Here is a 12,754-nt window from a genome sequence, read left to right as displayed (position 1 = left end):
ATATTGAATATCTTTGAGAATATTCTCGGTTTTGGAAATTCCTTGGTGTCCAAACTTCCTTATCTATAATCATTTGTGACATCAAACTTCCTCGGTTGTGTTGTTACAGGTGTATCCTCCTATTCAGAGAGGAGAGTAACCTAATTAGGCGAAATGTCTTACGACTGCTCAGTTTAAGTCTTCTTTGGGATTGAGAAGCTCTACGAGTACCGTTGGTGGGAAACTAGATAATTTCGGTTTATCTTGTGTTTTCGATTGACTTGATTGACTAACGGTGGTTGAACTTTGATTGCACCTGGTTTGTTTATGCTTGAGAATCTTCTCTTCTGATATAAGATTCACTCAAACTAGATCGAAGTTTCGACAGGGATATTTAGACTGTTATTAGTGCTAAAGACGATCTTGTGACAATCCATTGTTAACGGACTCCGTTCTGTGCGTGATTGATCACAAGAAATTCAAGTTGTTGTGTGCAGGTGTTTATTGAAGATCTAAGAATATATTGAAGATTTCTGATTTTGGGTTCATAATCTTTGGGGTGCACAATACTTGTTTCGGTATAAGAGGATCCAACTATAATCAATTTATCCTTGTGGTAGGTTGGATTGATTATTTGTGTAGATCGGCATCAATACAATTCTTTGTGATTAAAAGTATTGATTACAAAATCTTAACAATTACTTCGGTAGTTGAGAACAAGATAGATCTAAGAACCTGACGAAGGAGTTTATGTTAAGATAAACAGAAGAGCCTTTGTCCGACTCACATCAATTGGTTGAATAGAGTTGATACCAAACAGATTTGTTGTTCCTTTACTGTCTGGAATACGAACCAAAGGAATTGTTCTAAGTATGTGACTTATTCATAAGTTGGAGGCGTGGGAATACAGACGGAACTAGGTGAACTATAAGTTTAGTTCCTTGATCTCAACTATACGAAGTTAGGTTTAATTTTGTGTAGCGGCTTAATCCTAAGAGTATTCAATTCTGGACAAGGTCCCGGGGTTTTTCAGCATTTGTGGTTTCCTCGTTAACAAAATCTTATTGTGTCATCTACTTAATATTTCGTGATAACTTATTTATTTTTAATTATTTGGAAATAACTAATTAACTAAAGAAATCAAACAAAACTTTTGGTCGGAAGCCTAGCAACAAGCTGGGCTCCAACTCCTCTTTGAATAGCAACACCTAATTTATGGAAAATGAAACTACCAAAACCACTACTAGTGTCATTACTAACTAGACAATTATTCAAACGCTTGAAAAAACACAAAGAGTCTTCACCAAGCTTCCCTAGAGTAGAGAAAGTTAATAATTGTTTTATTATAATTAAAGTAAATTACACAAACATTAATTCATATTTACTTGTTAAGCAATCCTATTGTGTTTGATTAAGTCCGAACCTTTTTTATCAAGTAAACATACTTCATTGTTGTATTATCTCAATCTCGTGTCCATAGATGATCGCACTTCGTGTGAACCGATTAGTTGCATTGTCTCGACTCAGTCCATAGACAATCACTTTCGGAGAAAGGACTTATATGTAGGAAAAGTTTTAGCTTGAGGTATATTTGGGTACCCTCTCCTTTTCACACGGTTTTGTAATTTATAGAAATAAATAGTTTCGTATTTACCCTTAAGAAAGCTATATTATATTATCGTAAAAGAATCCACACACATTAATCTTTATACAACATGGGTCACACGCTAGTCTAATATTATTATGCACCATAATACCATACCATCCATAATAACCGATAAGCATTTATACCAGTGGCTCTTTCTCTATCCTCTTTCTTATCTTTTCTCTTTGAAGTTTCCTTCCATGGCTCGTGAGTGATTTGTTATGTTTCTCTTCCTTAGATAGGGTAGAGGGTGAGACAAACGGGAAGATGATTAAATCAATTTAATTAATATCCATTAATATATTAGTGTTTGGAAGAACATAATCCTTAAATTTCATCTTGGAGGAATTTTATCTTAGTTGTTGTTTTTTAAATCATGTTACGTTATTCTTTTTCAACGTTCATATCCTTATTCATGTAGATCATTTAGCAGATTTTCAAACAATATATAATTTTTATTATATTCGATCTATTACTTTTCTTATTATGTTTCCTGAAATTTTTTCTTTAGTTTCTTTATCTTTTTATTTGATTTGACTCCTTATCCTTGCACATTTAAGCTAAAACAATGATGTATTTTAATTGTTATGTTTATTTTTTACAGACTTGTTGTTCTTGTCCTATATTAGTATCTTGGACCTTCACGTATCCTAATCTCAAAATACGCAAGATCCTTTGTTCCAACGATTCTAATTTCACCTTTTTGTATTTATCCCCTTTATAAAATCTTTGGAATTTATTCACCCTTATCTATTAATATTTGAAGTCACCTCTGTCTAATTTTCTTTGAAATTCTCCTTGGAAATGTATTAACCTTCTTTAAAAATCTCAATTAGTCTTTCCTATTATATGTTTGTTATCATTCTTTTCAATTATTCTTTTCAGAGTTTACTAGGATTTATAGCAAAATTAGGCTTAATTTTAATTACTAGAACAGTTTCAAGTATGTGAATGCAATAGGAGAACAAATTATGTAATCTAACTAATATAATGAAATCCCTCTTGTATGACAACTTAATATCAATTAGGATATAATATATACTTTACTAATATAACAATCAGATATGTGCTTATCTACTAGGATATGAATGACACATAAATTCCTAATATCAAAAAGATATTTAGAATATTTCGGTTCGGGATCTCACCTTGAGTATCAAAGAAAAACTTGAATATTATGTAATAACAGTTTAGCACATGTTCAAATACTATGTCGACATCTTGCAAACTTTCTATTTTTTATACATATTTAAACCCTAAGTTAACAACTGAATCGAAATAACTTTTTTAAACTATCTTGGGTTAGCCCATTTGGCCAGAATCCTGACTCTCAAGTAGGAGGTCAGCGGATCGAGTCTCCCCTCAAGAGTTTGGATATCTCATGAAATATTCCTCTTACATAGAATCAACTCAAAATTTCAACATACTAACTAGTAACGAATAACCAAATAGTGTTATGTCGAATCTACGAAGTTCAAAAGATAAATGTTATACTTCGTAATCCAATATACCAAAGTTGTATAAAAAAACTAGTATACGCTTCCTTGACACTTTGATCATTATGGAATGATCAAGTCACTAATACTAATTAAAGTTACGTTTTCAATCTAAATGACTTGAAAGAAAAGTATATATAAATGAAACAATTCAAGTTTGTACTACTAACCTTGAACAAAAAGATGATGTACTCGTTGATGCTGATACGTCTTCAGGTTCTTCAGAGTAACAAGAGCAAGTCTCAATATTTATGTTTTTCCTAGTCTAACCTAACGAAGTTGACTCGGTAATCTAAGGAAGCAACTTCAAGTTTTTGGAGCTAAAATATGATAACCAAACTTCATATACAATGAGTTCAACTGAGCAATGCTCTAACAGCAGGAAATGCTGCATCTGAGCAGGATAGAGCATTGGCTTTAATTTTTCTTCAGCATCATATCCATGATGGGTTAAGATCTGAATATTTGACCGTTAAGGATCCTGAAATTTTGTGGAATTGCTTGAAGGGTAGTAGATATGACCACTTGCAGATGGTTATTCTCACCAAAGATAAAATTGACTGGTTGAATATATGTTTGTAAGATTTTAAATATGTTTCCGAGTATAATTTTGTATTGTTTAAAACCACTTCCCTTTGAAACTGTGTGGTTAAAGTGTGACCGATACACAATTGCCATTTTTCTTGTCTTGAGTATTGTCTTACACCAATAATATTGAGAGCGTGTATTTAAGAAATATTCATAGTTGATTTCATCTCTGCTTGCTGCAGAACAAAATAATGAGTTATTACTGAGAAATCACGAATCTTATCATGTGGGCTCTGTTTCTACGCTTAAAGTACCTGCGACAACTAGTTCTACATGTGGTAATGGAAGGGGTAATAATAAGGGTAAATGAAAACGTGGTTATGGGTAAGAAAAATAACCAAGACCAGAATTAATGGTTCAAACCAAACCATCGTGAGTGGAAGTATGGCACGCCAAAGAAATAGCATAAGCCGAAGAAATAAAAACATTTGTATGATAAGCCTATAAAGAACAAGGAAGATATGTGTTACCATTGTGGTGTAACTGGTCATTGGTCGTCATACCGCCAAGCATCTTATTAATCTGTATTAAGCATCCATGAAGCGACACGCGGTTGATATTGAGACAAATCTTATAGAAACTAATGAGGCTTCTACTAGTTCTCCGACTTAGACTTTGATTTTCTTACAAAGTCATAAGAAGACAAATGTGACATATCTTATTTTCTTAATAAGTCAGATGACGACGAATATAACTAGTTATGAATTTGTAAATTTCGTATAATATAGTTGTATGTGTTCTAAGTTATAATCTTGTTTGTATACCATCTTTAATACGTACAATTACATGTTTAATATAAGACGTATATTTTATTAACTCACTGTTATTCATGTATTATATTTGTTGTTAATGATATCAAAACCACCGCGAAGTTGGTAGATAGCGTAACGACTAATACAATATTTCGCAGTAATAAGTACTTTACTTATTTAAAAGGATATAAGCCAAAAGTAAACACTGCCTATGGTTCAAAATTTTTTATACATGGTTTCGAAAGAGCCAATATTATATCTTACCATTAGGTATGAAACTGAAAATCAGTGATGCCTAGTATTCCCCGAGATCTTTGAGAAATCTGTTAAGTTTCAAAGATGGTCACCAAAGTGGATATCAAATAGAAATAACAAATGAAGGCAATACATAGTACTTATCCTTCACTCCATCTGGCACATGCTAGAAGCGTGTCGTAGAGAAGCTTGCAGCTATCTCTTCTGCGTTTTATCTTACAACAATTAAAGTTAGTGAACTGTATAGAGTCAAAAACCAGAAGTATAATAATCCAAAAAAAAAATAAGTTTTGGCATGATCGACAAAAAATTATGTGTTGTGATAGTGATAAGAAAAGTGTTTGATTTTTTAACTTGTAAAGATTTGTTTGTTGACTAAATTTCTAAACTAAAAATAGCAAAACCCAAACAAAGGTGATAACAAATTTTAAAGAATACTGAGGCTAGCTAGGATTCCACTATTTTTCAATTTTCAAAGTGATTTCATTCAATTAAAATTATGCATGCACACATTCAATTTGATTCAAAATTATTGCAACAAGTAGATTTTCTTAATAATAATTGTATATCGAAAGCATTGTCTATCAAAAACCCTAAGGTAAGCATATACTACCAATAGAAATCACAATTGCTTAACAAAAATCATTAAATCAATTTATTAACCAGAGCAACTAATCATATAAGAGAATTGCATAAATTGCTAATACTTGGAGCATTTATTCCCTTATAGCCCAATCCTCGTGTATCACAATGATTTTTACTTGCTCCTAGCATGTGGTTAATTTGCTTGAACTAGTATTGAACTTTTTTAACTCATCTTCCAACATCTTGATTTTATCAAGAGCAGCAGCTAAATCATCCTCAGGGCGTCTCGAGCGAGATAAGTGCTTTCTTTGTCATCAAAACTTGCTTACTGAGATTTAATCATTGTTTCAATTTCTGCAAGTTTCTCTTCCAACACAAGAAGTATGTTTGATAAAAATTATCACATTCAAGTGACTTTCTACTCAGGTTTTCCTCGGAATCCTTGAGGATCGATTCGCAAGAGCGATTCCAACCATAAAGACCTCCTTAAATCCTTTTCACTTTCTTGTTTTCGCGATAGAGAGGAGTCTGAAGAGGTGTGACATGAGAAATTGTAATCTTCTTCATTTTCAACAAATCCAAAAACTTAACATACACTGAGACTTCCTCGTTAACATCTCTATCAATATCTGAATCACCTTCATCAAAAAGTTCATCCAACTGTTCTTTTAGGCGTGTTTCCCAATCAACAGTTTCTACATTTTAGAGAATGTTTAGATATTGACTTACATGTGACAGTTCTCTCAAGTGAATTAAACTTTGAAAATCATATGGTAATTTCTGACCTGATACGTTATTAGAGATATACTCGTCCATAATAATCAGATTGCTACAAACACAGACTTATGAGGTGTTTAACGCCTTTGCCTCTGATACCAATTGAAAAAACGGGGATCTAACAACCACACCCAATATTTCGCTTAGAAATCTGTATGAACTAACTCCAATATACTTTCAAGAGAATCAACTAGACAGTCAGATTCAATCTTAAGAAAAGTATATCAAAGAGTTATATCCCAATTTCTCAATTCAATCCGCAATCAAACAAATAGGAATTTGTGGGCCTGATTGAATATAAGAAATAACTTGGACGGTATCAAAAACCAATATCCATTGTCAATCAATTTAATCAACAACCAAAGGTTGGATTCACAATTGATTGAACTTACGCACAACCTGTGATATTTCAATTATATAAACAATATAATGCGGAAAAGAAATAACACAGACACCAGAAATTTTGTTAACGAGGAAACCGCAAATGCATAAAAACCCCGGTACCTAGTCCATATTTGAACACCATACTGTATTAAGCCGCTACAGACACTAGCATACTACAAGTTAACTTTCGTCTGGAATGTAGTTGAGCCCTAACCAATCTCACACTGGTCAAGGTACAATTGGTTCCTTACGCCTCTTGAACCACTCCGGATTCTGCGCACTTGATTCCCTTATCTAATCTCACCCATTACTAAGAGTTACTACGACCCAAAGTCGAAGACTTGATAAACAATTTTTTTTCACACATAAAAGTCTATTGAATAGATAAATTTGTCTCCCACAGATATACCTATGAGTTTTGTTCTGTCTTTTGATAAATCAAGGTGAACAGGAACCAATTGATAAACCGGACTTATATTCCCCAAGAATAGCCTAGTATTATCAACCACCTCACAATAATCTTAATCGATTAACAAAACAAGATATTGTGGAATCACAAATGATGAAAAAAAGATGTTTGTGACTACTTTTCAATCTTGCCTATCGTAGAATAAATATCGAGAAAATCTTAAAAAAGATTGTACTGAATCACAATAGAAAACAACAACATCAGAACACGTAACTACAAAGAAAATAGTTGGGTCTGGCTTCACAATCCCAATGAAGTCTTTAAGTCATTAACCTACTGGGTTTTGGAAAAACATAAAGTTAAAGGAGTATTGACTAGTCGTAACTAATATCACACAGGAGGTGTGGGGATTAGGTTTCCCAGTTGCTAGAGTTCTCCTTTATAGTCTCCAAATCAGGGTTTGCAATCAACGTTACCTTGGTTACAAAGCATTCAATATTCACCATTAGATGAAAACCTGATTAGATTCAAGATAATATATTTCAATAGTTATATCAAACTTAGCTTGTTATACACAAATGAAATGTACCATCATTTAGATAAAGGTGACCGTACCTAAACGTGTACAGTTAGTTGGCAATAGTTAACCAGTGGTTAGCCATATGAGCACTTTCATATCAACCTTATTCATCTTTATCACAACTAGTTCAAATGACTCAAATGAAACAAGTTAGAGAGTTTTTAAATTATTTATATTCTCATAGAAGTATATAAAAAACAATATAAGCAAAATCGATTTTGATTTACTCGAATCATTTCATGAACATTATAGCCATGGTTTGCAAAAGATTGCATTCCATATTATATAAATGTATTAGTTTATGAACAAACCGATTTTAGAGTATAACCTACTTAAGTATGCAAACGGGTACGCATACCTAAGTAGCCGGACTGAGTTTATTTTTGCCAGTACGCGTACGGGTACGCATACCATATTACACACGGAATTTGAACTTCCGCCAGTATGCGTACATGTACGCATACTTAGTTCCCAGACTTCCAACAACCAACCAGTACGCATATCATGGTTCCCAGTTTTTGACTTTACACAAATGTGAATACACACTATGTTTATATCCAATCATGGTTACATGTTATAAACCCTCATTTCAATCATTGAAACATTCTTGGAAGACAACAATAGCTGTGTCACACAAACTATTAGCTTCAAAGTAATTTTCAAGTGATCGAACGATCAATACGAAACATTCCGAGTCTACATCAAATTACTGTCTCACACAAATCATGTAAGATGTTACAAGGCGATTTTCAAATGATCATCATCTGACTTTCGTCAAGAATAAAAGATGAACTTGGTTAAAGCGAAAACTTACCAACGCATATTTCGAGAAATAGATAAGGCTCGAAATATCAAATGTGTATAATTGAAGTCTATATAGCAATACGACTTTTGTCTCAAATAGGAGATAGACTAGATATACTTTTGAGTGATAGATGATTTCAAGTCTCCAGATACCTTTTGTTGATGAAGTTTCACAAGTTCCCTTGAGTAGTTCTTCTTCTTCATTCGATGAACGTCGTGAAGTCTAAAGCTCAACTACACTTACTATCCTAATCCGAGACTTAGCTATAAGTAGACTAGAAATCATGACTTATAGTATTGACAAATAAACTTGACAAACAAGCTTGAGATAACAACGCTTGCGAGTTCGACCGAGCAGTGCTCTAACACCTCCATATAAGAATAATTCAGAATAATATATATATATATATGTCATATAGTATATCAAAGTTTAAGACGAAGAGATTCTTTCAGGCAATTTGAAAAATCCTTTTAATTTTTATAGTGTATGATAATTATTTTTTTTGCACAACTCATTTGAATATCTTCGATCACATGAATTTGTTTGTTGATTTTTCGTATCATTGTTGAATTTTATCTGAATTGTGTTACATAGCAAACTTCATGTATTTAACTGATATATGTGAAAATAAACAAATTTCACATGTGAAACTAAACAAAATTATGTTTTCCTACGTATTTCCTAGGTACATTGTGTTGCATAGAAAAATTTGTGTATTTACCATACGTATCATACATGTGAAACTAAACAAACTTTAACTAATATTTGTATTGCCTAGGTACATTGTAATGTTTGTCGTGCGTAATTATGTTTTCTCCTAGGTACATATATAATTATTGATCGTTCCAAGGAAGACCTTCATATAAGAATAACCTCTATATTAGAATATTTTTTTACACCCTCTCGTTTTTTGATCAATAAAATTTTCTTTACCGATCAAAAAAACAACACTAAACAATGCTAATATGCATGTAAAATGTAGAAGTTTGAGGCATTTGGACAGGATTTTGATATATGATTTGGTATTTTGGTTAGTAATAGATTGTGGATGTGTATTTCCATGTTTCTAAATCTAATGAACTTATCGTTAATACTTCTTTCAACGTTTGATTTTTTATCCTTCTAGTTCACTACGCCTGACATGGGGAATGAACAAGAACATTACTGAATTTGGAAATCATTCAATACCAAATCAAGGTATGGATTTATATACATAATCAATAGTATGGTGTCGTGTAGTGTACGACACATCAATGATGCTTTCACCAAGTTCTTATTTTCAACCTATAATGTTGATTATTGATTTTTTATCAGTTCATTGTGCGTAGACCATTAATAAGTGACTACATCACTATTGACATTGGCGAACCATTAGATAGCGAATCAGAGTATGACTTTTTTTTGTGATTAATTGAGTTTGTCACCATCTAATAGTGTCGATGCATTTTCACTTATATTTTTATGAAATTTCGTTTGTTTTTTATTTGCAGTACCACTATATGGGATGAAAAACTCCGGACAGATCAATTTGCAGATCTATATACACTTGCTGCCGCTGCTTTTGTGGTTCCTCCTATGATTATTGCCTTTGGATTATTTAGCTCAAGATCAATAAGTTATTCAGAGGAGTGCGATTCATGTACAAACATCACAAAATAATCCATTCTTGAAGTGGTCGGATCTGTTACTTCTCTCCTTTCATCAATCTGTATGAGTTTCATAGAGAAAACTTGTATTCGAGGATTGCCAGTCAATTCTGATACATTTGTCTCCTCTTATGAACAATTAAGTCAATTCTGATTTTTATTTTTCCTTAACAAGAATAAGTTCAATTTTTTAGTAAAATTGATTCATGATAAGTAAAACTAACTCAATTATGATCTTACTTTAAGCTTATCAAAATTAGGTACAACTACATTTGAAATCCTGATAAGTAACGAAGTTAATTACAATCTTAGTTAAACTTATCGAAATATTTTTTTTTTACTTTGGTTAGTTATTTCCTTGGTAAGATACAAAAACCAAATTACTATGGTGGTATGTTTCCTATCAAAAGTGGTATGTTAGACCTTCTTGCTTAACTCTTATAGGTTGTATTGATTTCTTCTCAACTTGAGGGTCCTTTCGGAATACTTGTTGTATTTTTTTGTTATTTTTTTGATAAAAAGATGGAGAAATATGGGCATACAGTGACTCATAATCACTAAGAAAGTATATATATATGCTAAAAAGTATATATCTAAACAAAAGAGTAAATCATCGATTAAGGGGGGGAAACATATCATCATGTTTTGTAGTATTACATACTACGAAAGTGAATAACAAATGTGTTCGGATTAATTATATACCTATATTTCGTTTAGGGGGAGTAAAGCTTTTAGTTATCCAAGTGCTTCAACAACGATGTTTATTTTTTGAATATTTGTTGGTTAATTCATTGTTGAAACTTGGAATCAAACGTATGAGGAATGAGTTAACATACTATACTATAACGTAATGTAATATATTTATCTTTTAATTCTTGTATTGTTCATATGTAAAAGAGTTTTGTCACTAAAATTGACAAATGGGAAGATCGTTAGAGCATTGATCTGTTGAACCGACAAAGCGTTTGCATGTCAAGTTTGCTAGTCATATTTTAGTTCCAAAACTTGAGTTACTTGATTAGATTACTAGTGTCAACTTGGTTAGATTAAACTAGGAAATCTATGAATGTTGAGACAAACTTGTGTTACTTTGAAGACCCTGAAGATGTATCGGCATCGACGAACACATCATCCTTCTGTTCAAGGTTGATAATACAAACTTAACTTGTTTATATTGAAAACATAACATGCGAAGTTATATATATGAGTCTCTAGTATATGTGGCTTGATCAACTTTGTATTTGGTCAAGGAAATATATCCAAGTTGTATTACAACTTTGGTATATTGGAATTTGGAATACGAAGTATATCATTTATCTTTTGCACTTCATATATGAGACATAACACTATCTCTGTAATTCGACTAGATTGTGAGTTGAACTTTGGGTTGATTCCATGCCTAGATTTTTTTTTAACTACATGAGTTTAAGGAATTAGACTTGCAAATCTTGTTTCGTAGTTGAAAGGTGTCAAAGGGATTTATTAGTGGTCTGATTCCTATTGAGGATCTCTAGGAGGACCGATCCCTACCTTGGGGATATCTAGCATGACCAATCTTTAATAACAATTGTGATTCTGGTGTATGTATATATATCTTAAAGTTTACATAGATATTGGAATATGAGTTATTATTTAGGAAAGTTCAATGTAGACATTACAAGTTTTTGAACATGTACTCAAATATCATTTATTTATTGTTCAAAGATATTCCTTGATACTCAAGCTAAGATCCCGAAACGAAATATTTAAGAATCTTTTATTAGGTTTACGAATTTATTTGTCCTTACTTTTCCAGTAAGTAAAGCATATCTCTGGATAATATATTAATAAATTATACTTGTATGGTAGCTAATATTGAGTTGTCATCCACGAGAGATTTCAGTATATTAGTTGTATATTAGTCGAAATTAGAAAAAACTTAAAAATTGGCATTTATTGCATATTTGTTTGTGGAAATTCCTTGGCGTCCATTCTACCTTAGTATATAAATAGTGGGTTTTGTTCTTCTTACAAACTTATCCCAACACGTGCACTTCATTTTGTAATCAAAATAATAAGTAACTAATTAGGAAATCTCTATGGCCCGCTCTTTAAAGACTTATGTGGGATCAAGAAGCGTCTAGAAGTACCGTTGGTGGGAAACTAGAATCATATTGTTATTTTAGTTTTTGATTATTGATTTGATTGAGGTAGTTGAACCATGATTGCACCTAGTTTGTGTATTTCGTGATCCTTCTCGTATGATATAAGGTCACTAGAACTAGATCAACGATCGATGAAGTTTAGATATGTTTTTATATTTGAAGATCGTCTTGTGATCATCCATTATTACAGACTTCGTTATGTGCGTGATTGATCAAAAGGTGTGCAAGTACATTGAAGATCGAAGATTTGAAGACAAGAAGATTTCTTATTGGTTTATGATTGTTGTGATTATACTTGGTGCACACTTGGTTGGCTGAGATCCTACAAGTTGGTTTTTCTTTGATATACTTCCATAACTTGTTGTGTAGATCGAAAATCTACCAGTTGTTGGTTATATTCAGGATCCCAATCCGATAGGTTGAGCGAAGATCGGATTATCTTAATGATGCTTATATGACAAATTTGAGGATAATGATCTTGGCAAAACAAATTTTTGTCTCAATTTGTAGATCGAGCAAAAGACGCATACCGAGAAACTTTTAAAACGTTTTAATATGGATAAAGCTTACATTCTTAGCACTTTTATGGTAGTAGGATCTCTTGACATTAAAAATGACCATTTTCATTAAAAGGTAGAAAACGAGATTGTTCTTGATCCAGAAGTACCATGTTCGAGTGCAATTGGAAAACAATTAATCATGCCATGAA

Source organism: Papaver somniferum, chromosome 5, assembly GCF_003573695.1.
Source record: "Papaver somniferum cultivar HN1 chromosome 5, ASM357369v1, whole genome shotgun sequence".
NCBI classification, from domain to species: domain Eukaryota; kingdom Viridiplantae; phylum Streptophyta; class Magnoliopsida; order Ranunculales; family Papaveraceae; genus Papaver; species Papaver somniferum.
This window is presented reverse-complemented; position numbering follows the sequence as displayed.